The following is a 25,267-nucleotide window of genomic DNA, read 5'->3' on the forward strand; positions in this document are numbered from 1 at the left end:
ATCTTTGGTCTCCAAGTGTCTAAAGAGCCTCTTTTTTCAAAATAACTGCATTTGTTCACCAAAGGTCTGAAATACTTTTTTTAGCTAAAATTACTGTATTTTTGTCTTTTAGAGTCTTAAAACGCCGCTTTTAGACAAGATAATTGCATTTCGTAACAAAAGGCCTGACAACATGTTTTTGGTCAAAATGACTCTATTTTGCTCTCCAAGTGTCTTAAAATCCTTTTTTGTCAAAATGACTGCATTTGGTCACCAAAGGTCTGAAAAACTTTTTTTAGCCAAAATGACTGTATTTTTGTCTTTTAGAGTCTCAAACCATCGCTTTTAGACAAGATAACTGCATTTGGTAACCAATGGCCTGAAAAAAATGTTTTTGTCAGAATGACTCTATTTTGGTCTCCAAGTGTCTAAAGATCCTTTCTTAGTCAAAATAACTGCATTTGGTCACCAAAGGTCTGAAAAACATTTTTACCAAAAATGACTGTATTTTTATCTTTTAGAATCTCAAACCATCGCTTTTAGACAAGATAACTGCATTTGGTAACCAATGGCCTGAAAACATGTTTTTGGTCAAAATGACTGTATTTTGGTCTCCAAATGTCTAAAACGCCTTTTTTAGTCAAAATAACTGCATTTGGTCACCAAAGGTGTGAAAAAAAAATTTAGTCAAAATGATTGTATTTTCGTCTATTAGAGTCTTAAAAAGCCGCTTTTGGACAAGATAATTGCATTTTCTAACCAATCGCCTGAAACATTTGTTTGGGTCAAAATGACTCTATTTTGGTCTCCAAGTGTCTAAAAAGCCTATTTTAGTCAAAATACTTTTTTAGCTAAAATTACTGTATTTTTGTCTTTTAGAGTCTTAAAACGCCGCTTTTTGACAAGATAATTGCATTTCGTAACAAAAGGCCTGATAACATGTTTTTGGTCAAAATTACTCTATTTTGGTCTCCCAAGTGTCTAAAAAGCCTTTTTTAGTCAAATAACTACATTTGGTCACCAAAGGTCTGAAAAACTTTTTTTAGCCAAAATGACTATATTTTTGTCTTTTAGAGTCTCAAAACGCCGCTTTTAGACAAGATAACTGCATTTGGTAACCAATGGTCTGAAAACATGTTTTTGGTCAAAATGACTCTATTTAGGTCTCCAAAGCCTGTTTTAGTCAAAATAACTGCATTTGGTCACCAATGGTCTGAAAAACTTTTTTAGCCAAAATGACTGTATTTTTGTCTTTTAGAGTCTTAAAAAGCCGGTTTTAGACAAGATAATTACATTTCGTAACCAGTGATCTGAAAACATTTTTTGGTCAAAATGACTCTATTTTGGTCTCCAAGTGTCTAAAAAGCCCCTTTTAGTCAAAATAACTACATTTGGTCACCAAAGGTCTGAAATAAACATTTAGTCAAAATGACTGTATTTTCGTCTATTAGAGTCTTAAAAAGCCGGTATTGGACAAGATAATTGCATTTGGTAACCAACCGCCTGAAACATTTGTTTGGGTCAAAATGACTCTATTTTGGTCTCCAAGTGTCTAAAAAGCCCCTTTTAGTCAAAATAACTACATTTGGTCACCAAAGGTCTGAAATAAACATTTAGTCAAAATGACTGTATTTTCGTCTATTAGAGTCTTAAAAAGCCGGTTTTAGACAAGATAATTACATTTCGTAACCAGTGATCTGAAAACATTTTTGGTCAAAATGACTCTATTTTGGCCTCCCGAGTGTTTAAAAAGCCTATTTTAGTCAAAATAAATGCATTTGATCACCAAAGGTCTGAAATACTTTTTTAGCTAAAATTACTGTATTTTCGTCTTTTAGAGTCTTAAAACGCCGATTTTAGACAAGATAATTGCATTTCTTAAAAAAAGGCCTGACAACATGTTTTTGGTCAAAATAACTCTATTTTGGTCTCCAAGTGTCTTACAAGCCTTTTTTAGTCAAAATAAATGCATTTGGTCATCAAAGGTCTGAAAAACTTTTATCCAAAATGACTGTATTTTTGTCTTTTAGATTCTCAAAACGCCGCTTTTAGACAAGATAACTGCATTTGGTAACAAATAGCCTGAAAACATTTTTTTGGTCAAAATGACTCTATCTTTGGTCTCCAAGTGTCTAAAGAGCCTCTTTTTTCAAAATAACTGCATTTGTTCACCAAAGGTCTGAAATACTTTTTTTAGCTAAAATTACTGTATTTTTGTCTTTTAGAGTCTTAAAACGCCGCTTTTAGACAAGATAATTGCATTTCGTAACAAAAGGCCTGACAACATGTTTTTGGTCAAAATGACTCTATTTTGCTCTCCAAGTGTCTTAAAATCCTTTTTTGTCAAAATGACTGCATTTGGTCACCAAAGGTCTGAAAAACTTTTTTTAGCCAAAATGACTGTATTTTTGTCTTTTAGAGTCTCAAACCATCGCTTTTAGACAAGATAACTGCATTTGGTAACCAATGGCCTGAAAAAAATGTTTTTGTCAGAATGACTCTATTTTGGTCTCCAAGTGTCTAAAGATCCTTTCTTAGTCAAAATAACTGCATTTGGTCACCAAAGGTCTGAAAAACATTTTTACCAAAAATGACTGTATTTTTATCTTTTAGAATCTCAAACCATCGCTTTTAGACAAGATAACTGCATTTGGTAACCAATGGCCTGAAAACATGTTTTTGGTCAAAATGACTGTATTTTGGTCTCCAAATGTCTAAAACGCCTTTTTTAGTCAAAATAACTGCATTTGGTCACCAAAGGTGTGAAAAAAAAATTTAGTCAAAATGATTGTATTTTCGTCTATTAGAGTCTTAAAAAGCCGCTTTTGGACAAGATAATTGCATTTTCTAACCAATCGCCTGAAACATTTGTTTGGGTCAAAATGACTCTATTTTGGTCTCCAAGTGTCTAAAAAGCCTATTTTAGTCAAAATACTTTTTTAGCTAAAATTACTGTATTTTTGTCTTTTAGAGTCTTAAAACGCCGCTTTTTGACAAGATAATTGCATTTCGTAACAAAAGGCCTGATAACATGTTTTTGGTCAAAATTACTCTATTTTGGTCTCCCAAGTGTCTAAAAAGCCTTTTTTAGTCAAATAACTGCATTTGGTCACCAAAGGTCTGAAAAACTTTTTTTAGCCAAAATGACTATATTTTTGTCTTTTAGAGTCTCAAAACGCCGCTTTTAGACAAGATAACTGCATTTGGTAACCAATGGTCTGAAAACATGTTTTTGGTCAAAATGACTCTATTTAGGTCTCCAAAGCCTGTTTTAGTCAAAATAACTGCATTTGGTCACCAATGGTCTGAAAAACTTTTTTAGCCAAAATGACTGTATTTTTGTCTTTTAGAGTCTTAAAAAGCCGGTTTTAGACAAGATAATTACATTTCGTAACCAGTGATCTGAAAACATTTTTTGGTCAAAATGACTCTATTTTGGTCTCCAAGTGTCTAAAAAGCCCCTTTTAGTCAAAATAACTACATTTGGTCACCAAAGGTCTGAAATAAACATTTAGTCAAAATGACTTTATTTTCGTCTATTAGAGTCTTAAAAAGCCGGTTTTGGACAAGATAATTGCATTTGGTAACCAACCGCCTGAAACATTTGTTTGGGTCAAAATGACTCTATTTTGGTCTCCAAGTGTCTAAAAAGCCCCTTTTAGTCAAAATAACTACATTTGGTCACCAAAGGTCTGAAATAAACATTTAGTCAAAATGACTGTATTTTCGTCTATTAGAGTCTTAAAAAGCCGGTTTTAGACAAGATAATTACATTTCGTAACCAGTGATCTGAAAACATTTTTGGTCAAAATGACTCTATTTTGGTCTCCCGAGTGTTTAAAAAGCCTATTTTAGTCAAAATAAATGCATTTGATCACCAAAGGTCTGAAATACTTTTTTAGCTAAAATTACTGTATTTTCGTCTTTTAGAGTCTTAAAACGCCGATTTTAGACAAGATAATTGCATTTCTTAAAAAAAGGCCTGACAACATTTTTTGGTCAAAATAACTCTATTTTGGTCTCCAAGTGTCTTACAAGCCTTTTTTAGTCAAAATAAATGCATTTGGTCATCAAAGGTCTGAAAAACTTTTATCCAAAATGACTGTATTTTTGTCTTTTAGATTCTCAAAACGCCGCTTTTAGACAAGATAACTGCATTTGGTAACAAATAGCCTGACAACATTTTTTGGTCAAAATAACTCTATTTTGGTCTCCAAGTGTCTTACAAGCCTTTTTTAGTCAAAATAAATGCATTTGGTCATCAAAGGTCTGAAAAACTTTTATCCAAAATGACTGTATTTTTGTCTTTTAGATTCTCAAAACGCCGCTTTTAGACAAGATAACTGCATTTGGTAACAAATAGCCTGAAAACATTTTTTTGGTCAAAATGACTCTATCTTTGGTCTCCAAGTGTCTAAAGAGCCTCTTTTTTCAAAATAACTGCATTTGTTCACCAAAGGTCTGAAATACTTTTTTTAGCTAAAATTACTGTATTTTTGTCTTTTAGAGTCTTAAAACGCCGCTTTTAGACAAGATAATTGCATTTCGTAACAAAAGGCCTGACAACATGTTTTTGGTCAAAATGACTCTATTTTGCTCTCCAAGTGTCTTAAAATCCTTTTTTGTCAAAATGACTGCATTTGGTCACCAAAGGTCTGAAAAACTTTTTTTAGCCAAAATGACTGTATTTTTGTCTTTTAGAGTCTCAAAACCATCGCTTTTAGACAAGATAACTGCATTTGGTAACCAATGGCCTGAAAAAAATGTTTTTGTCAGAATGACTCTATTTTGGTCTCCAAGTGTCTAAAGATCCTTTCTTAGTCAAAATAACTGCATTTGGTCACCAAAGGTCTGAAAAACATTTTTACCAAAAATGACTGTATTTTTATCTTTTAGAATCTCAAACCATCGCTTTTAGACAAGATAACTGCATTTGGTAACCAATGGCCTGAAAACATGTTTTTGGTCAAAATGACTGTATTTTGGTCTCCAAATGTCTAAAACGCCTTTTTTAGTCAAAATGACTGCATTTGGTCACCAAAGGTGTGAAAAAAAAATTTAGTCAAAATGATTGTATTTTCGTCTATTAGAGTCTTAAAAAGCCGCTTTTGGACAAGATAATTGCATTTTCTAACCAATCGCCTGAAACATTTGTTTGGGTCAAAATGACTCTATTTTGGTCTCCAAGTGTCTAAAAAGCCTATTTTAGTCAAAATACTTTTTTAGCTAAAATTACTGTATTTTTGTCTTTTAGAGTCTTAAAACGCCGCTTTTTGACAAGATAATTGCATTTCGTAACAAAAGGCCTGATAACATGTTTTTGGTCAAAATTACTCTATTTTGGTCTCCCAAGTGTCTAAAAAGCCTTTTTTAGTCAAATAACTGCATTTGGTCACCAAAGGTCTGAAAAACTTTTTTTAGCCAAAATGACTATATTTTTGTCTTTTAGAGTCTCAAAACGCCGCTTTTAGACAAGATAACTGCATTTGGTAACCAATGGTCTGAAAACATGTTTTTGGTCAAAATGACTCTATTTAGGTCTCCAAAGCCTGTTTTAGTCAAAATAACTGCATTTGGTCACCAATGGTCTGAAAAACTTTTTTAGCCAAAATGACTGTATTTTTGTCTTTTAGAGTCTTAAAAAGCCGGTTTTAGACAAGATAATTACATTTCGTAACCAGTGATCTGAAAACATTTTTTGGTCAAAATGACTCTATTTTGGTCTCCAAGTGTCTAAAAAGCCCCTTTTAGTCAAAATAACTACATTTGGTCACCAAAGGTCTGAAATAAACATTTAGTCAAAATGACTTTATTTTCGTCTATTAGAGTCTTAAAAAGCCGGTTTTGGACAAGATAATTGCATTTGGTAACCAACCGCCTGAAACATTTGTTTGGGTCAAAATGACTCTATTTTGGTCTCCAAGTGTCTAAAAAGCCCCTTTTAGTCAAAATAACTACATTTGGTCACCAAAGGTCTGAAATAAACATTTAGTCAAAATGACTGTATTTTCGTCTATTAGAGTCTTAAAAAGCCGGTTTTAGACAAGATAATTACATTTCGTAACCAGTGATCTGAAAACATTTTTGGTCAAAATGACTCTATTTTGGTCTCCCGAGTGTTTAAAAAGCCTATTTTAGTCAAAATAAATGCATTTGATCACCAAAGGTCTGAAATACTTTTTTAGCTAAAATTACTGTATTTTCGTCTTTTAGAGTCTTAAAACGCCGATTTTAGACAAGATAATTGCATTTCTTAAAAAAAGGCCTGACAACATGTTTTTGGTCAAAATAACTCTATTTTGGTCTCCAAGTGTCTTACAAGCCTTTTTTAGTCAAAATAAATGCATTTGGTCATCAAAGGTCTGAAAAACTTTTATCCAAAATGACTGTATTTTTGTCTTTTAGATTCTCAAAACGCCGCTTTTAGACAAGATAACTGCATTTGGTAACAAATAGCCTGAAAACATTTTTTTGGTCAAAATGACTCTATCTTTGGTCTCCAAGTGTCTAAAGAGCCTCTTTTTTCAAAATAACTGCATTTGTTCACCAAAGGTCTGAAATACTTTTTTTAGCTAAAATTACTGTATTTTTGTCTTTTAGAGTCTTAAAACGCCGCTTTTAGACAAGATAATTGCATTTCGTAACAAAAGGCCTGACAACATGTTTTTGGTCAAAATGACTCTATTTTGCTCTCCAAGTGTCTTAAAATCCTTTTTTGTCAAAATGACTGCATTTGGTCACCAAAGGTCTGAAAAACTTTTTTTAGCCAAAATGACTGTATTTTTGTCTTTTAGAGTCTCAAACCATCGCTTTTAGACAAGATAACTGCATTTGGTAACCAATGGCCTGAAAAAAATGTTTTTGTCAGAATGACTCTATTTTGGTCTCCAAGTGTCTAAAGATCCTTTCTTAGTCAAAATAACTGCATTTGGTCACCAAAGGTCTGAAAAACATTTTTACCAAAAATGACTGTATTTTTATCTTTTAGAATCTCAAACCATCGCTTTTAGACAAGATAACTGCATTTGGTAACCAATGGCCTGAAAACATGTTTTTGGTCAAAATGACTCTATTTTGGTCTTCAAATGTCTAAAACGCCTTTTTTAGTCAAAATAACTGCATTTGGTCACCAAAGGTGTGAAAAAAAATTTAGTCAAAATGATTGTATTTTCGTCTATTAGAGTCTTAAAAAGCCGCTTTTGGACAAGATAATTGCATTTTCTAACCAATCGCCTGAAACATTTGTTTGGGTCAAAATGACTCTATTTTGGTCTCCAAGTGTCTAAAAAGCCTATTTTAGTCAAAATACTTTTTTTAGCTAAAATTACTGTATTTTTGTCTTTTAGAGTCTTAAAACGCCGCTTTTTTACAAGATAATTGCATTTCGTAACAAAAGGCCTGATAACATGTTTTTGGTCAAAATTACTCTATTTTGGTCTCCCAAGTGTCTAAAAAGCCTTTTTTTAGTCAAATAACTGCATTTGGTCACCAAAGGTCTGAAAAACTTTTTTTAGCCAAAATGACTATATTTTTGTCTTTTAGAGTCTCAAAACGCCGCTTTTAGACAAGATAACTGCATTTGGTAACCAATGGTCTGAAAACATGTTTTTGGTCAAAATGACTCTATTTAGGTCTCCAAAGCCTGTTTTAGTCAAAATAACTGCATTTGGTCACCAATAGTCTGAAAAACTTTTTTAGCCAAAATGACTGTATTTTTGTCTTTTAGAGTCTTAAAAAGCCGGTTTTAGACAAGATAATTACATTTCGTAACCAGTGATCTGAAAACATTTTTTGGTCAAAATGACTCTATTTTGGTCTCCAAGTGTCTAAAAAGCCCCTTTTAGTCAAAATAACTACATTTGGTCACCAAAGGTCTGAAATAAACATTTAGTCAAAATGACTATTTCGTCTATTAGAGTCTTAAAAAGCCGGTTTTGGACAAGATAATTGCATTTGGTAACCAACCGCCTGAAACATTTGTTTGGGTCAAAATGACTCTATTTTGGTCTCCAAGTGTCTAAAAAGCATTTATTTTTTTGCATTTGATCACCAAAGGTTTAAAAAATGTTTTAATATTTATTGAGTATAAACAGTACACTGAATAAATAACATGAACGGTAGACATAATCAGTTACAGAACCAGTGTTCGGAAAAATACAAATATATAAAGGATATAACAGCAACAGTACAGGAAAAGGTCATCCATAAACCATCGCATTCAGGTGAAAATTACAGCCAAGTAAACAAACCTTAGCATGTTCCCATGTGCATACGTGAAGGATAAATAAAAACATACAGTTATTCCCTCCCAATAGTAATAGGACCATGAACATCTAGCAATATAGCACACACCTCCGTAAAGTAGCAAAAACCCACCTGAAGTACTAAGTGCAAAGGAGAAGGGAAGGGAAAAAAGGAAAACAGTGGCAGAAAACTTAAAGGGAGGGGGGAGGGGGGAAAGGAAGGGAAAGGATGGGAGGACTCTGCACTCTTCTCAAGAAATGCTACCCTATCCAATGAGCAGCCGATCCATAACCAACTGGGGGGAGCCAAGGCCGGGTCATCCAACCAAGGTTGCCATAACGAGGCAAATTTCTTGTGAGCATTTCAATGCTGGTATGTCAGCTTTTCCCTGATTAAAGAGGCATTGACCTGTGTTATCCACTGGCCCATGCTCGGCACCCTGGAGGCGATCCAAAATCTAGTAATTAATTTGCGAGCAATATACAACAATCGCAACACGGCAACGTGAGCATTTGGGGTCAGAGTGTCCACCTCCAGAGCACCAAGCAGACAGACCACAGGATCCCTTAGTAGCTGAAAATTATACACTTTAGAGATCGTGTCAATTACCTTCCCCCAGTAGCGAAACAGCTTGGGACATCTAAACATCATGTGTATAAGTGTACCCTGGTCTCTCTCACATTTGGGGCACAAGGGAGTAGATCTGCGTCCCCAACGGTACAGCTGCATCGGTGTTCTGTATGCTCTGTGAAACAGAAATAAGTGAGATATCTTATGGGAGGCCGACACCGACACCAAAGGGATCGATGAGAGGCAAAGATCCCACGTCTCCCCATCTATGGGTCCAAGATCCCCCCTCCCACCCCGCACGAGCAGGGAGGGAAGAGGGGTCCTGCACGGATCCCAACAGAAGGACATAAACCTGTGAGATCATATTCTTGTCCGAGACCCGAAACACCTCACCCAACAGGCAGTGAGTGTCGGGTGTCAAAGAAGCCAAGCCTGCCTGGGCCATCATCGCGTGTCTCAATTGTAGGTAGCGAAAGAAACAGTGCCTAGGAACATCAAACTCCCTCTGTAAGTCTTGAATATATTTCAGTACCCCAGCTCTGAACAATTGTGCTATAAAATATACACCATGGGCCTCCCACATCTCCGCGCCCTCTAGATGAAACAGTTCCGAAAAGTTGCGATTATGCCAAATCGGAGTCTGAGGAAGGTAACCCGTGATCTGCAACATCCCCTTGACACAGCGCCACACCATGCGAATCAAGGCGAGTGTGGGTAACCGAGTCCCCATATTGGAGAACCCCGCTTCAAGGTGTACAAGGACAGGGTGAGGCGAGTCAGTAGGGACCAATAAGGACCCAATAGGATCGAATGGATCCAAAAGACCCCAGCCCCCCATATGCTGAACCTGGAAGGCTAGAAAATATACTCTGGGGTTGGGGACTTGCCCATCTGAAGGGTAGCCAATTTAATCCTAGCCACTTTTTTGCACCAGATCAGTTCTCGGAACTGGGAGTCAATCCTATAGAACCATTTCCTGGGTATCCAGATTGGGGAGTTGTGCAAGACATAAAGAAGTTGAGGAGCCCACACCATCTTAATTAGATTGACCCGCCCAGCCACCAACAAGGGAACTTTGCAGCAGAGGTACGAGGTTCAGTGTGATATACTGGGTAGGATCAGGAGACACCTGGATCCCCAAATATTTGAAGGAGTCAACCACTCGCACTGTGGATGCACAGTCCGGAAGAGGCTGAGTTATGGGATCAAGGGGCATTAAAACTGATTTATCCCAATTTATGGAAAATCCCGACAGGGACCCAAAATAGTCAATAAGGGACATTACCGCCCGCAAGGATTCCCCTGTATCACCTAGGTAGAGCAGTGTGTCATCCGCATAGAGTGAGATAACGTCTGCATGGGAGCCCCTTCTGAACCCCACTATGTCAGGGGAGGACCAAATCCGCGCCGCTAAGGTCTCCAGTGCCATGGCAAACAGCAATGGAGATAGCGGGCAGCCCTGCCTAGTCCCCCTGTGCAAACAGAAGGGTCCAGAAAGCTCCCCGTTCACCCTCAGTCTGCCCGTGGGGGCAGCGTACAGTACCCACACCCAGTTCAGAAAGTTCTCTCCCACACCAAAGCGCTTGAGAACTTCCCATAGGTACACCCATTCAACACTATCGAATGCCTTAGCGGCATCTAGCGAAAAGACTGCCCGGTTCCCAGGGTTGTCTACTGGGATCTGAAGGTTCAGAAATAGTCGGCGGAGATTAAGTGCCGTCGATCTGGTCAGTATAAACCCCGATTGATCCCTATGGACAACCCCCTGGACAACAGAGGACAGCCTAGTGGCCAGTATCTTAGCTAGAATTTTAACATCCGTTGTGAGTAGAGATATGGGCCTTTAGGAATCCGACAAAAGCGGATCCTTGCCGGGCTTCAGCAGGAAAACAACTATAGCTTCGGACATAGAGGCAGGAAGGCGGCTGTTAGGGATACAAGTGGTAGCCTGATGGCAGAGGAAGGCTCCACGTGTGCCAGAGGGCGGTGCTTAGACAGGAACCCCCAAGGTAAGTGACACAGGCTAACCTGAGGTGCGGAATCTAAGTATCCACCGGTTTTCACCAGAGCCTCTAGTGGTGAGGATGGATTTTGCTGCGTGTGGATACCAGGTCGCAGTCCTCAGGGTCACCCCACCAAGGAAGAAGCCGATCAAGATCCGAAGGCAGATAAGCAGACAAGGGAGATCCGAGAGAATGGTCAAACAAGCCGGGGGTCAGGACGGGCAGCAGGTCAACAAGGTCAGGAACAAGCCAAAGGTCAAAACGGATATCAAACAGGTAACAGGAAGCAGGCTTCAGGAACACAGGAAGAGCTGCAGACAAGTCAGCAAAGACACAGTGCTTCTGAGCTGTTTAAATAAGGCAGCCTCTTTGCCAATTACTGCAATTAGTCTGCTCTAGGTTTTAGATTGCAGATTCATGACAGCACATCAGTGTGCTCAGGAAGCATTCCTAACATTGCCCCCCCCCTTAAGGGCAACCTCCGGGTGTCCAACAAACTGCTTTTCTGAGGATGGGCAAGAAAAAACGCCTGGATCAGGTCTGCGGCATAAATGTTACTCTCAGGTTCCCAGGAATTCTCTTCCGGCACATAACCCTTCCATTTAATAAGGAACTGAAGCTGGTTACCTCTTTTCCGGCAATCAAGTACAGCCTCAACTTCGTACTCCATGTCGCCATCCACCATCACTGGTTCCGGAGGTCCAGGGCTTCTGCCGGGGAAGGCGTCGGGAACCACGGGTTTTAAAAAAGAGTGACATGGAACACAGGATGGATCCGTAGGGTATCAGGTAAGGATAACTCATAGGACACGGCATTGAGTCTTATTTTAACGGGGAATGGGCCGATAAACCTGGAAGCCAACTTCTTGGATGGTCAGGCCAAGCGCAGGTTAGCTGTGGATAAAAAGACCTGGTCACCTGGTTGGAGAATCAGTTCTCCCCTCTTTTTCCCATCAAAGATTCTTTTGGACGCTATCTGAGCCTTGGCCAAGGTGTCCTGCAGAAGTTTGTTGATACTCGTGAAGAAGTCAATGGTGACCTGAACTGCGGGCACTCCGGAATCAGATGGGACATCGGGCCGAAAGGAAGGATGAAAACCATAATTGGCAAAGAAGGGAGATTGCCCGGTAATGGAATGTCGTGAATTATTAAAGGCAAATGGTAGTAATGCTACCCAGTCGTCCTGGACGAAGGTGGTAAAAGCACCGGAGATATTGTTCCAGGGTCTGGTTTGTCCTCTCTGTTTGCCCGTTTGTCTGCGGGTGGTAAGCTGAGGACATAGATAATTCAATTTTTAGTAGCTTACACAAGGCCCTCCAAAAGCGGGACATGAACTGTACCCCTCTGTCCGAGATAATGTTCGTGGGTACCCCGTGGAGTCACACAATCTCCCTAATGAAGACTTCTGCAGTTTCTTTTGCAGAGGGGGTACCTTTGAGGGGTAGAAAGTGGGCCATCTTAGTAAGCCGGTCTACAACCACAAAAATGGCGGAGCACCCGGCCAAAGGTGGAAGTTCCACGATAAAGTCCATGGCGATAGTTTGCCAGGGCCGGTCAGGGATTGGGAGTGGTCTGAGGAGACCCCACGCCTTACTTCTGGTGGTTTTACTCCTTCAGCAAGAAACACAGGAAGACACATAACTTCTGCAGTCTTTTCCCATCTCAGGCCACCAGAAGGTGCGTTGCATGAGGTCAAGGGTCCTATGAACACCAAAATGGCCAGCAAGAGGGTGGTCATGGCAGGCAGCTAGAACCGAAACTCTGACTCCCTCCGGGACAAATATTTTGTCCTTAGCCCACAACAAACCATCCTTGCGTGACAGGGGTATCCCAGGTGGACCGGAAATTTTGGCAGAGGCTTGCTCAAGATGGGATTTCACGCTAGTGAGCAGGAAGTTTTTCTCTGACTGGATAGTGTCAGGTACCAACTCTTCTTAAGTATTATCAAACATCCGGGACAGGGCATCCGGTTTGACATTTTTCGACCCGGGCCGATAGGTGATATGGAACGAGAATCTGGAGAAGAAGAGTGCCCATCGGGCCTGGCGGGGTCTAAGTCGCTTTGCAGATCTTAAGTACTCAAGGTTCTTATGACCGGTAAATATAAGAATCGGGTGTGATGCTCCTTCTAGTAGATATCTCCACTCTTCGAGAGCGGCTTTGATTGCCAGGAGTTCCCGGTCCCCGACATCATAGTTTTTCTCCGCGGGAGAGAGTTTCCGGGAAAAGAAGGCTATTGGGTGAGTTAAGTCTCTAGTTCCCTGTCTTTGGGAGATGACTGCCCCGACCGAAACGTCCGATGCGTCTACCTCCAGGAGATAGGGTAAGGCAGGATCCGGGTGACTTAGGATAGGGGCAGAGGTAAAATGTTTTTTAAGAACCGAGAAGGCGGACTGAGCTTCTGGGGTCCACTGGAAGTGGACGTTCTTCTTAGTAAGGGGCTATGATGTTAGAGAACCCCTTAATGAACCTCCTATAAAAATTGGCGAAGCCAACGAAGCGCTGTACTCCCTTTTTGTCTGATGGAGGTGGCCAGTCCAGAATGGCAGAGACCTTCTGGGGATCCATCTCTATTCCTTCTGTGGAAATTATTAACCCCAGAAACGGGATACTGTTCTGCTCAAAAACGCACTTCTCGGCCTTGGCGTAGAGACCATGCTGGCGAAGGCGACCGAGGACATTTCGAACGTGCTCGCGATGCTGCTCTAGGGATGTTGAGAAGATTAGGATGTCATCCAAGTATACGATGACGAAGATATCCAACCAATCCCTGAAGATGTCGTTCACAAAGTGTTGGAACGTGGCAGGAGCATTACAAAGGCCAAATGGCATTACCAGGTATTCGAAATGTCCGAATCTAGTGCGGGAAGCAGTCTTCCATTCGTCGCCCTCTCGGATGCGCACCAAGTTGTACGCCCCACGAAGATCAAGCTTAGTAAACAGGATGGCAGATCTGAGTCTCTGAAAGAGTTCGGGGACTAGAGGAAGGGGATAACGTTTTTTAATAGTAACTTTATTTAAATCCCTATAATCGATGCAGGGTCGGAGGGTGTGATCCTTCTTCTCTACGAAGAGGATACCTGCCCTTGCTGGAGAGGTAGAGGGATGGATGAACCCCTTCTTCAGACTTTCGTCTACATAGTCCTTTAAGACGTCCAGCTCACGTTCAGAAAGTGGGTAAATCCGGCCGAACGGGATTTCGGCTCCTGGGAGCAAGTCGATGGGGCAGTCATATGGACGGTGGGGGGGCAAGGTCTCTGCTCCCCGTTTGCTGAATACATCCAGGAAATCATGGTATGCTTTGGGCACCACAGAACATACATCAGGTTCGGATTCAAGACAGAACAGAGTCTTGGGGAATTCAGGAGGAGCGGGTAGACAGGAATTCTTGCAGTAAAGAGATGGGAACTGGATGGTGCCTGTGATCCAATTGACTTGCGGGTTATGTGCTTGCAACCACGGTAATCCCAGGATAATGGGAAATAAGGAGGATGTGATAACATCCAGGCTAATCAGTTCCTTATGGCCAGAGGAGGAGACCATAGGAAGGGGAAAAGTTTCTTGGGTCACGGGCCCGGATTTGATGTGGGAGCCATCAGCCAGGAAGATGGTGAGGTCCTGAGTCTTGAGCCGGAGAGGTACGCAACATGCAGGGCGAACGAGCGATCAATGAAACAACGGCAGGCTCCAAAGTCAATGATTGCGGTAACTGGGACGAGTCCTTCCGGAAGCTGTAATGACACAGGAAAGGCTAGGTGGGAGGAACTGGCAACAGATGGTGAGGCCGGCATGAACTTATGGTATTTTGCCGGGCAGGAGCGCACATAGTGGCCAGCTTCACCGCAATACAGGCACAGCTTACCCAACTGGTGACGGCGTCTCTCCTCCGGGGACAAACCAGGCCGTATGATCCCAAGGTTCAGTCGTATCTGAGGCGACTCCAGCGGGAGCGGGGTTGGTAAGAGCTGACCCAGCAGAAGAAAAGTATGCAGGATGAGCAACTCGTGGTAGCGTCCAGGCTGGTCTGAACTGCTGCGGAGATCGTTCTGCTCTGCGCTCCCGTAGCCACCGGACGATTTGAATGGCCTGGGAAATCAAATCTTCCAAGGCGTTGGGGACACCTACCCGCGCCAGCTCGTCCTTCAGTCCTTCTGAAAGCCGAGACGGAACTGATACCGGAGTGCTGCTTCGTTTCAGGACGTATCGGAACTGAGGCAGCGGAAGTCAGTGACGTAGTGTTCTACGGGCCTGCGACCCTGCTGAAGAACATGAAGCGCAGCTTCTGCGGTGGAGGATCGCTGCGGGTCAACATAGAGCTGTGCCATGGCCTCAAAAAATGACTGTAAGGAGTTTAATGGGGGCTGCCCTCTTCAAGGAGCCGATATCTCCCTGCTCCTAGGCGAACTGGGGTTCGCCTAGGAGCAGGGAGATAAACAAACCCCACCTTGGTGGTCTCCAAAGAAAAGGTTCGAGGTTGCAGGGAGAAATACAGCTGGCAGGCGTTGCGAAAGGCGCGGAATTTACCGCGATCCCCGGAATATTTTTCGGGAGCAGGAACTCGAGGTTCTGGTGGCAGCATCACTACGGTAGGGCCAGAAGCAGGTGCAGAGAGTGCTGCAGCAGGAGAGGAAGCAGATAATACAGGAGGATCCCCCTGAAGTGTCGTAGAGCGCAGCCGTTCCTCTAGCTGTGTGTAGCCGTCTTGAAGTGACTTTACGGTTTGAGACAGGGCTGCGAGGTGTTGGCAGATCTCTTCCAACGGTGAGGCTTCTCTTGCAGGCTCCGTCATGGCTGACTTGTACTGTTAGGGATACAAGTGGTAGCCTGATGGCAGAGGAAGGCCCCACGTGTGCCAGAGGGCGGAGCTTAGACGGGAACCCCCAAGGTAAGTGACACAGGCTAACCTGAGGTGCGGAATCTAAGTATCCACCGGTTTTCACCAGAGCCTCTAGTGGGGAGGATGGATTTTGCTGCGTGTGGATACCAGGTCGCAGTCCTCAGGGTCGCCCCACCAAGGGAGAAGCCGGTCATGATCCGAAGGCAGATAAGCAGACAAGGGAGATCCGAGAGAATGGTCAAACAAGCCGGGGGTCAGGACGGGCAGCAGGTCAACAAGGTCAGGAACAAGCCAAAGGTCAAAACGGATATCAAACAGGTAACAGGAAGCAGGCTTCAGGAACACAGGAAGAGCTGCAGACAAGTCAGCAAAGACACAGTGCTTCTGAGCTGTTTAAATAAGGCAGCCTGTTTGCCAATTACTGCAATTAGTCTGCTCTAGGTTAACCCTTTAGATTGCAGATTCATGACAGCACATCAGTGTGCTCAGGAAGCATTCCTAACAGCGGCCAATACGGAAGGCTTCGTTATATACCCGCAGCAGCACGGGCACCAACTGTTCAGCGTATCGGCTGTAAACCTCCGACGGGATACCATCAGCCCCCGGAGATTTACCAGGCCTTTTATGGCCGACACTTACTTCTTTATCCTGTTAATGCCTAATGTTCCTTCAGCCACAGAATACTACGTTCTTAGCTGTCAGGTAAACCTATTTGGGCTAATTTTTGGGTCCTTTTATGGCCGACACTTACTTCTTTATCCTGTAAATGCCTAATGTACCTTCAGCCACAGAATACTACATTTTTAGCTGTCAATTTTTGTCTTTTAGAGCCTTAAAAAGCCAGTTTTAGACAAGATTTTAGACATTTGGCTCCAATGGCCTGAAATTTTTTTTGATTAAAATAACTATTTTGGTCTCCAAGTGTCTAAAAAGCCTTTTTTAGTCAAAATAACTGCATTTGGTCAACAAAGGTCTGAAAAACTTTTTTAGGCAAAATGACTGTATTTTTGTCTTTGAGTCTTAAAAAGCCAGTTTTAGACAAGATAACTGCATTTTGCTCTCCAATGGCCTGAAATTTTTTTGGTCAAAATGACTATTTTGGTCTCCAAGTGTCTAAAAATCCTTTTTTAGTCAAAATAATGGCATTTGGTCACCAAAGGTCTGAACATTTTTTTAGTCAAAATGACTGTATTTTTGTCTTTTAGAGCCTTAAAAAGCTGGGTTTAGACAAGATTAGTCTAAAACTGGCCATTTGGGCTCCAATGGCCTGAAAAGATATTTTCGGTCAAAATTACTCTATTTTGGTCTCCAAGTGTCTTAAAATCCTTTTTTAGTCAAATTACTGCATTTGCTCCAAAGGTCAGAAAAAAAAATGTAGTCAAAATGACTATATTTTTGTCTTTTAGAGCCTTAAAAAGCCGGTTTTAGAAAAGATTTTAGACATTTGGCTCCAATGGCCTGAAAAAAATGTTTTGGTCAAAATGACTCTATTTTGGTCTCCAAGTGTCTAAAAACCTTTTGTTAGTCAAAATAACGGCATTTGGTCACCAAAGGTCTGAAATTTTTTTTGTCAAAATGACTGTATTTTTGTCTTTTAGAGCCTTAAAAAGCCGTTTTTAGACTCGATTTGTCTAAAACAGGCCATTTGGGCTCCAATGGCCTGAAAAAGTTTTTGGTCAAAATGACTCTATTATGGTTTCCAAGTGTCTAAAAAGCCTTTTTAAGTCAGAGTCTGCAGAGTCGGCGAAACATGTTGGACCTGGGTGACCCCACTACTCTAGGATATGGCTCATAATTTTATTTATCACATATTTTCTATATTGACTGTCTTTTGATGCCTTTGCATCTGTGTCTTTTTTAACAATTTTGTACACATGTATTAATAAAATCATTATATATTAAATTGGTCTTCTATTTATCTATTCATGCCAAGTAACTCCTGCCTACAAAGTCCCAGGTTGGGTGTTTCCTCAGAATACACAGTTCCCTGTGGGGCTCATTTAGGGTCTGGTGTATTGGAACACCAATACCACTTGATACACTTTTTTCTCATATGTCCTTAGGGATGTGGCAGGACCTTTCTTGGCTTACTGGCATTTAGGGTCGGTACCTAACATTTTCTACTTGCTTCTGCATCCTGTGAATGCCTAATGTACCTTTAGCCACAGAATACTACGTTTTTAGGTAAACCCATGTGAGCTAATTTTTGGGGCCTATACAGGCCGACACTTACTTCTGTATACTGTGTGAATGCCTGATGTACCTCTTGCCATCCAATAATACGTTCATTGCTGTCAGTTAAACCCATGTGAGCTACGTTTTGGGGCCTAAACAGGCCGACACTTACTTCTGTATACTGTCAATGCCTGATGTACCTCCAGCCATCAAATACACTACGTTCTTTGGTGTCAGTTAAACCCATGTGAGCTAATTTTTGGGGCCTATACAGGCCGACACTTACTTCTGTATCCTGTGAATGCCTAATGTAATTCCATCCTTTAAATACTACGTTCCTTGCTGTCAGTTAAACCTATGTGAGCTAATCTTTGGGGTCTATAAAGGCCGACACTTACTTCTGTATACTGGAAATGCCTAATGTACCTCCAGCCATCAAATACAGTATGTTCTTTGCTGTCAGTTAAACCCATGTGAGCTAATTTTTGGGGCCTATACAGGCTGACACTTACTTCTGTATCCTGTGAATGCCTAATGTACCTTCAGCCACAGAATACTACGTTATTAGCTGTCAGTTAAACCCATGTGGGCTAATTTTTGGGGACTATACAGGCCGACACTTACTTCTGTATCCTGTGAATGCCTAATGTACCTTCAGCCTCCAAATACTACATACTTAGCTGTCAGGTAAACCCATGTGAGCTAATTTTTGGGGCCTATACATGCCGACACTTACTTCTGTATACTGTGTGAATGCCTAATGTACCTCTAAACAAAACGATTCAGGATGCTCATAATTGTCCGTTATGTTCCGCGGAAAGACCTTCTCTTTGCCACAAGTTCTGGTCCTGTCCCTATATCATGACATTCTGGGACCAGGTACTGACCTTCATCGGGGAAGTGACGAAGTGGCACATACCCAAAGACCCTATATTGCTCCTGTTCGGTTACTGGGACAAACGCCTCCAAAAGTGTGCCTCGCCACATCGTCTGTGGATCCTGACCTGTTTACTGGTGGCCAGAAGGACAATCCTAACTAATTGGATCTCCACGACTCCCCCCTTAGTTTCCCGGGTCAGATCAGAGCTTTCCACACTTCTTTCCATTGACCGCCTCAACACGTTTTTTTCAGCCCCATCCTCACGGAAATCATTTCTACAGAAATGGGACAATTACGTCAAGTACTCCTTCCCCAAATCCGACCCCTCTATGGATCAATATACATTTACGTTCCAGGACTCGCCCAAGAACTCTTCCCCACTCTCACATTCCCCATCAGTTTCCATGCTCTTTTTACCCTGGACCCCCCTCCCCCCACCCTGCCCTTCCCCAGTTCAGGTTACCCATACTATGAGTGACCTAATTTGCATAATGTCTGTATTTAATTGTACCTTTTCTGTTGTTGATACGTAAGTTATTCGTTGGCTTTCTTTTTGTTTCTCCTGTGTGAATGCCTAATTTACCTCTAGCCATCAAATACACTATGTTCTTTGCTGTCAGTTAAACCCATGTGAGCTAAGTTTTGGGGCCTATATAGGCTGACACTTACTTCTGTATCCTGTGAAAGCCTAATGTACCTCCAGCCATCAAACTACGTTCTTTGCTGTCAGTTAAACCCATGTGAGCTAATTTTTGGGGCCTATACAGGCCGACACTTACTTCTGTATCATGTGAATGCCTAATGTACCTCCAGCCATTAAATACTACGTTCTTTGCTGTCAGTTAAACCCATGTGAGCTAATTTTTGGGGCCTATACAGGCCGACACTTACTTCTGTATACTGTGTGAATGCCTAATGTACCTCCAGGCACCAAATACTACGTTCTTAGTTGTCAGGTAAACCCATGTGGGCTAATTTTTGGGGCCTTTTAAGGCCGACACTTACTTCTGTATCCCGTGAATGCCTAATGTACCTTTAGCCACAGAATACTACGTTCTTAGCTTTCTTTTTTTTTTTTTTGGATTTATTGTTCTTTATTTCAATTTCAAGGAGAATTACAACACAAAGTATAATATATACCTCCAAGGCATAAACAAAAAGAGAACGAGAACCACAATACAAGCCCCCATCCTCTTCCCAGTACACAATGTGTTCACATTCAAAGAAATATTCATCATTTTCCAGGGTACCAATAGTGCCCGCAATAAGAAAGAGAAAAAAAATCCTTGACGAGGAAACAGTTTGTCCAGATCGCAAGGCTCTTACCCAATCTTCCTTTTCACTCTTCCCTCTCCCTTCCTCTCCAAACATCACTGCTGCCCCCTTTAATCTACCTCTGTATTGTGTCTTCCGAGAAGACAGCTATGGAGTTCATCTTTCCGTCTCCTACACTATTCTTTTCTCCTTTCCACTTTTTTCCCCTCCCTCCCTACCCTCCCCCCCTTCCCTCACTCATACTATCAGACAAACATCCACTCACAAAAAAAAACAAAAAATAAACATTTTTTAAAAAAAAATTCTCCTCCCCCTCTCCCCCCCTCCCCCTCTCCTCCCTCAACCAGGGCCTCCAAAACGCTGAACCTTTGTAGTCTAGTCCCCCAAGCTCATATTTTAGGGTGCTAAGTGGAGAAGTTGTTTCCCCTCATCCGAGGTCGTAAATAAGTTCCAGATACCCCATATCACCTTATATTGTTCGTATTTGTTTTGTGAGGAAAGTACTAAATCCTCCATTTTATTTATATGCTCTAATTTCCGTGCCAATTCAGACACTGAGGGGGGATTTGTCCTCCTCCAGTATTGCGGTATGCATGCTCTTGCAGCATTCATCATATGAGGTAATATCGATCTTTCATATTTCTTCCTTGATAGCCCCGATATCTGCAAGAGGCAAAAGGCTGCATCTCCCTCAATTCTATAATCCGTTATTTTCTGAATTATACCCCCTACTTCAGACCAGTATTTCTTTATATCTGGGCAATTCCAGAAAATATGGTACAACGTACTCTCTCCCTCCCCACATCTCCAGCACCTATCAGATTCCTGGGGATACCACTTATGTAATTTATCTGGTGTATTATACCATCTGGTTAAGATCTTATAATTTGTTTCCTGAATTTTAGTGCACTTTGTTGGCCCGAATGTTAACCTACATATTCTCTGTACCTGTGCTATTGTTATATCCCTATTTAAATCTGATTTCCACTTTTCCACCCAATCTAATTTCTGTTGTTCTATTGGGGTATTCATCATTTTTATATAGCATAGAGAGGACACGTCCACTACTCTCCCCCTTCTCACATAGCCTCTCAAAGTTTGTCAACGGTTTTACAAATTTCTCCGGCCTTGGGAGCGACTCCAAGAAATGTTGTACCTGGAGCGCCTCCCAAAGGGGGAGGCCAAATGGTCCGTTCCTATCTGTTAAATTAGGGATCGAGGGCCAGCTCCTCTGATTCGCAAACATTTTTACACTTACTTGTCCGGATTCTCGTAGTTTTTTGAAATACTGTCTATCCAGTCCTGGGGTAAAGTTTGGGTTCCCCAATATAGGATATAGAGGGAAATCTATTGTTGTTAACTTTTGCCTCAGGGATTGCTGATTACCTATCTTTATAGTATTTCCTATCAATGGGTGTATTTTTAATGTCTTAGGGAGACTCTGATAGCACCATAACGCTCTCTTTAAGGACACTGCAGTCTGTGCCTGTTCTATTTGAACCCAAATCTTCATTTCCGAATGGTGCCACCAATCTATTATTCTATTTAGCTGTATGGCATGATAGTATCTACATAGATCTGGGATCGCAAGTCCTCCCATATGCTTAGGCAAAGTTAAGCTATTACGAGCTATGTGTGGCTCCTTTTTGGCCCAGATATATCTAGTAAACATTCCATGTATGGTTTTAAAGAAGCTATTCGATATTTTGATAGGCAGAGCTCGCTTCAAATATAAATATTTTGGTAAGATGTTCATTTTTATTAGGTTCCCCCTCCCAAACCAAGACTGGAGTCCCCCCTCCCATTGGTCAAGAAGTCTCCTTGTCTCCTTGACCAGAGGGAGCAAATTCAGGTCGACTATCCTTGACAGGTCTGCTGATATATATGTCCCTAAATATTTCACTGCCTCTTTCACCCAGATAAAGCCAAAGTTACTTTTAGTCCCCATACTGTTTAAATTCCTTTAGGAGCACCGGTAGTGAGATGTCTGGCTCTGGCAAGGTAAATAACAGATCATCCGCATAGGCTGCGATTTTATATTGCTCTTTGCCCTGGGAAACTCCTCTTATATCCGGATTCATGCGGATTTTACATAAGAAAGGTTCCAGTACTAGAGCGAAGAGCAATGGGGAAAGTGGACATCCTTGTCTTGTGCCGTTCTTTATATAAAAAGGTTCTGAGAGTACCCCATTAGCCTTCACCCTCGCTGTCGGATTTGAATAGACTTTGGTGATTCTTTCCTTCATTACTTCTCCTACTCCTATATATCTGAGCACTGACTGCATAAAGGCCCACTCAACTCTATCGAAAGCCTTTTCTGCGTCGGTGCTCAGTATAACACAGGGGGTCCTTGCTTTATTAACTATGTGGATTAAATTGAGGACTCTCGTAGTATTGTCTTTCGCTTCTCTTGCCATCATGAATCCTACTTGATCTAAATGAATTACCCTCGAAAGGATCCTCGACATTCTAGTAGCTAATATTTTCGTGAAGATTTTTAAATCTGTATTTAACAAGGAGATAGGCCTATAACTTCCGCAATTTGCTGGGTCCTTACCCTCCTTCAGAATCAGCGTCAAGTAGGCTGCCAAAGTATCTCTGGCAAACACATTAGGCATTCACAGTATACAGAAGTAAGTGTCAGACTGTATAGGCCCCAAAAATTAGCTCACATGGTTTTAACTGACAGCAAAGAACGTAGTGTATTTGATGGCTGGAGGTACATTAGGCATTCACAGTAGACTGAAGTAAGTGTCGGCCTGTATAGGCCCCAAACATTAGCTCACATGGGTTTAACTGACAGCACAGAACGTAGTATTTGATGGCTGGAGGTACATTAGTCTTTCACAGGATACAGAAGTAAGGGTCAGCCTGTATAGGGCCAAAACTTAGCTTGCATGGGTTTAACTGACAGCAAAGAACATAGTGTATTTGGTGGCTGAAGGTACATTAGGCATTCACAGTATACAGAAGTAAGTGTCGGCCTGTATAGGCCCCAAAAAATAGCTCACATGGGTTTAACTGACAGCAAAGAACTTAGTATTTGATGGCTAGAGGTAAATTAGGCATTCACACAGGAGAAACAAAAAGAAAGCCAACGAATAACCTGAGGTGCCATCTTGCCATGGCCAAGTTCAAAGGGGTCGAGGGTGGCAGTGGTGACATTGACAGTATACAGAAGTAAGTGTCGGCCTGTTTAGGCCCCAAAACGTAGCTCACATGGGTTTAACTGACAGCAAAGAATGTATTATTGGATGGCTAGAGGTACATCAGGCATTCACACAGTATACAGAAGTAAGTGTCGGCCTGTATAGGCCCCAAAAATTAGCTCACATGGGTTTACCTGACTGCTAAGAACGTAGTATCCTGTGGCTAAAGGTACATTAGGCATTCACAGGATGCAGAAGTAAGTGGAAAGTGTTAGGTGCCGTCCCTAAATGCCAGTAAGCCAAGAAAGGTCCTGCCACATCCCTAAGGACATATGAGAAAAAAGTGTATCAAGTGGTATTGGTGTTCCAATACACCAGAGCCTAAATGAGCCCCACAGGGAACTGTGTATTCTGAGGAAACACCCAACCTGGGACTTTGTAGGCAGTAGTTACTTGGCATGAATAGATAAATAGAAGACCAATTTAATATATAATGATTTTATTAATACATGTGTACAAAATTGTTAAAAAAGACACAGATGCAAAGGCATCAAATGACAGTCAATATAGAAAATATGTGATAAATAAAATTATGAGCCATATCCTAGAGTAGTGGGGTCACCCAGGTCCAACATGTTTCGCCGACTCTGCAGACTCTGACTTAAAAAGGCTTTTTAGACACTTGGAAGAATGACTCAAAGAGGGAGAGGGTTTTGGCAGAGTGTAGATCTCTTGTGTTTTCAATAAACAAGGCATTCTGAGTTGACTCCCAGCTTATGTGTCATCTAGTTCTTAGGAGGGAAGGATTGTATAACACTACCTGGATTGTTGCATGCTGTACCTGCTTAGTTGGATTATTACCTGTTTTCCTGTCGACCAGCGGAGCCAATGTAGATTAAACTACTCCTCCTCTACACAGGCGGTCTCCCATCCAGGTACTAACCAGGCCTGATGCTACTTAGCTTCCGAGATCAAATGAGATCGGGCGCATTCAGGGTGATGTGGCCATAGGCAACCACCACTGCCACCCTCGACCCCTTTGAACTTGGCCATGGCAAGATGGCTCCTCAGGAGAAACAAAAAGAAAGTCAACGAATAAATGAAAAGCCAAAAGCCTACAGCACTTGGTATTCCCAGGCGGTCTCCCCTTCAGGTACTAACCAGGCCCGACCCTGCTTAGCTTCCGAGATCAGGCGCGTTCAGGGTGATGTGGCCGTAGGCGATCACCACTGCCACCCTCGACCCCTTTGAACTTGGCCATGGCAAGATGGCTCCTCAGGAGAAACAAAAAGAAAGCCAACGAATAAAGGAAAAGCCAAAAGTCTACAGCACTTGGTATTCCCAGGTGGTCTCCCATCCTGGTTACAGGCCTGACCCTGCTTAGCTTCCGAGATCAGGCGCGTTAAGGGTGATGTGGCCATTGGCAATAACCACTGCCACCATTGACCCCTTTGAACTTGGCCATAGCAAGATGGCACCTCAGGATAAACAAAAAGAAAGCCAACGAATAAAGCAAAAGCCAAAAGTCTACAGTGCATACCCCGATCCCTACTGCCACCCCCTGCCTCTCGGAGTCCCAGGAGGGGGGTCCCGGTCTCACAGACACTCTGGGGGATGGGGACCTGAGGAGGCACATTTGGGCCCTTCCTACTAAGGCAGACCTGGACAGATTCATCTCCAGGGTTGAGACTGCCTTTAAAGAGGATATTGCTCAGCTGAAGGTGGACACTTCTCACTTGGGATCCCGGGTGGAGTCTGTAGAACAGCGCCTGGATGCAGCTCTCCCTATCATTTCCCAGTTACAGGCACACTGTGTTGGACAGGATCAGAAAATTGAGGCCCTGCTCTCCCAACTTGACGACTTTGAAAATCGCAGCCGCCGGGGGAATATCAGGATTCTGGGCCTCCCTGAAGCCACGGCCCCTAGGGACATTGTCCCCACACTGACGGACATATTCAGAGAGATTTTGGGCCTCCCTGCCACTGCCCCTATTGAAATTGATAGGGCGCACAGGGCCCTGCGACCTCCTTCACAAGACGCTGACAATCCACGTGACGTCATCTGTAAGCTCCATAAATACACCGTTAAAGACAATATAATGCAGAAGATGAGAAACAAGCCCTTTTTTGACTTTGATGGTGCACGTCTTTACTTC

The sequence above is a fragment of the Pelophylax lessonae genome (assembly GCF_965119305.1).
Source record: "Pelophylax lessonae genome assembly, chromosome: 2".
Classification (NCBI taxonomy): domain Eukaryota; kingdom Metazoa; phylum Chordata; class Amphibia; order Anura; family Ranidae; genus Pelophylax; species Pelophylax lessonae.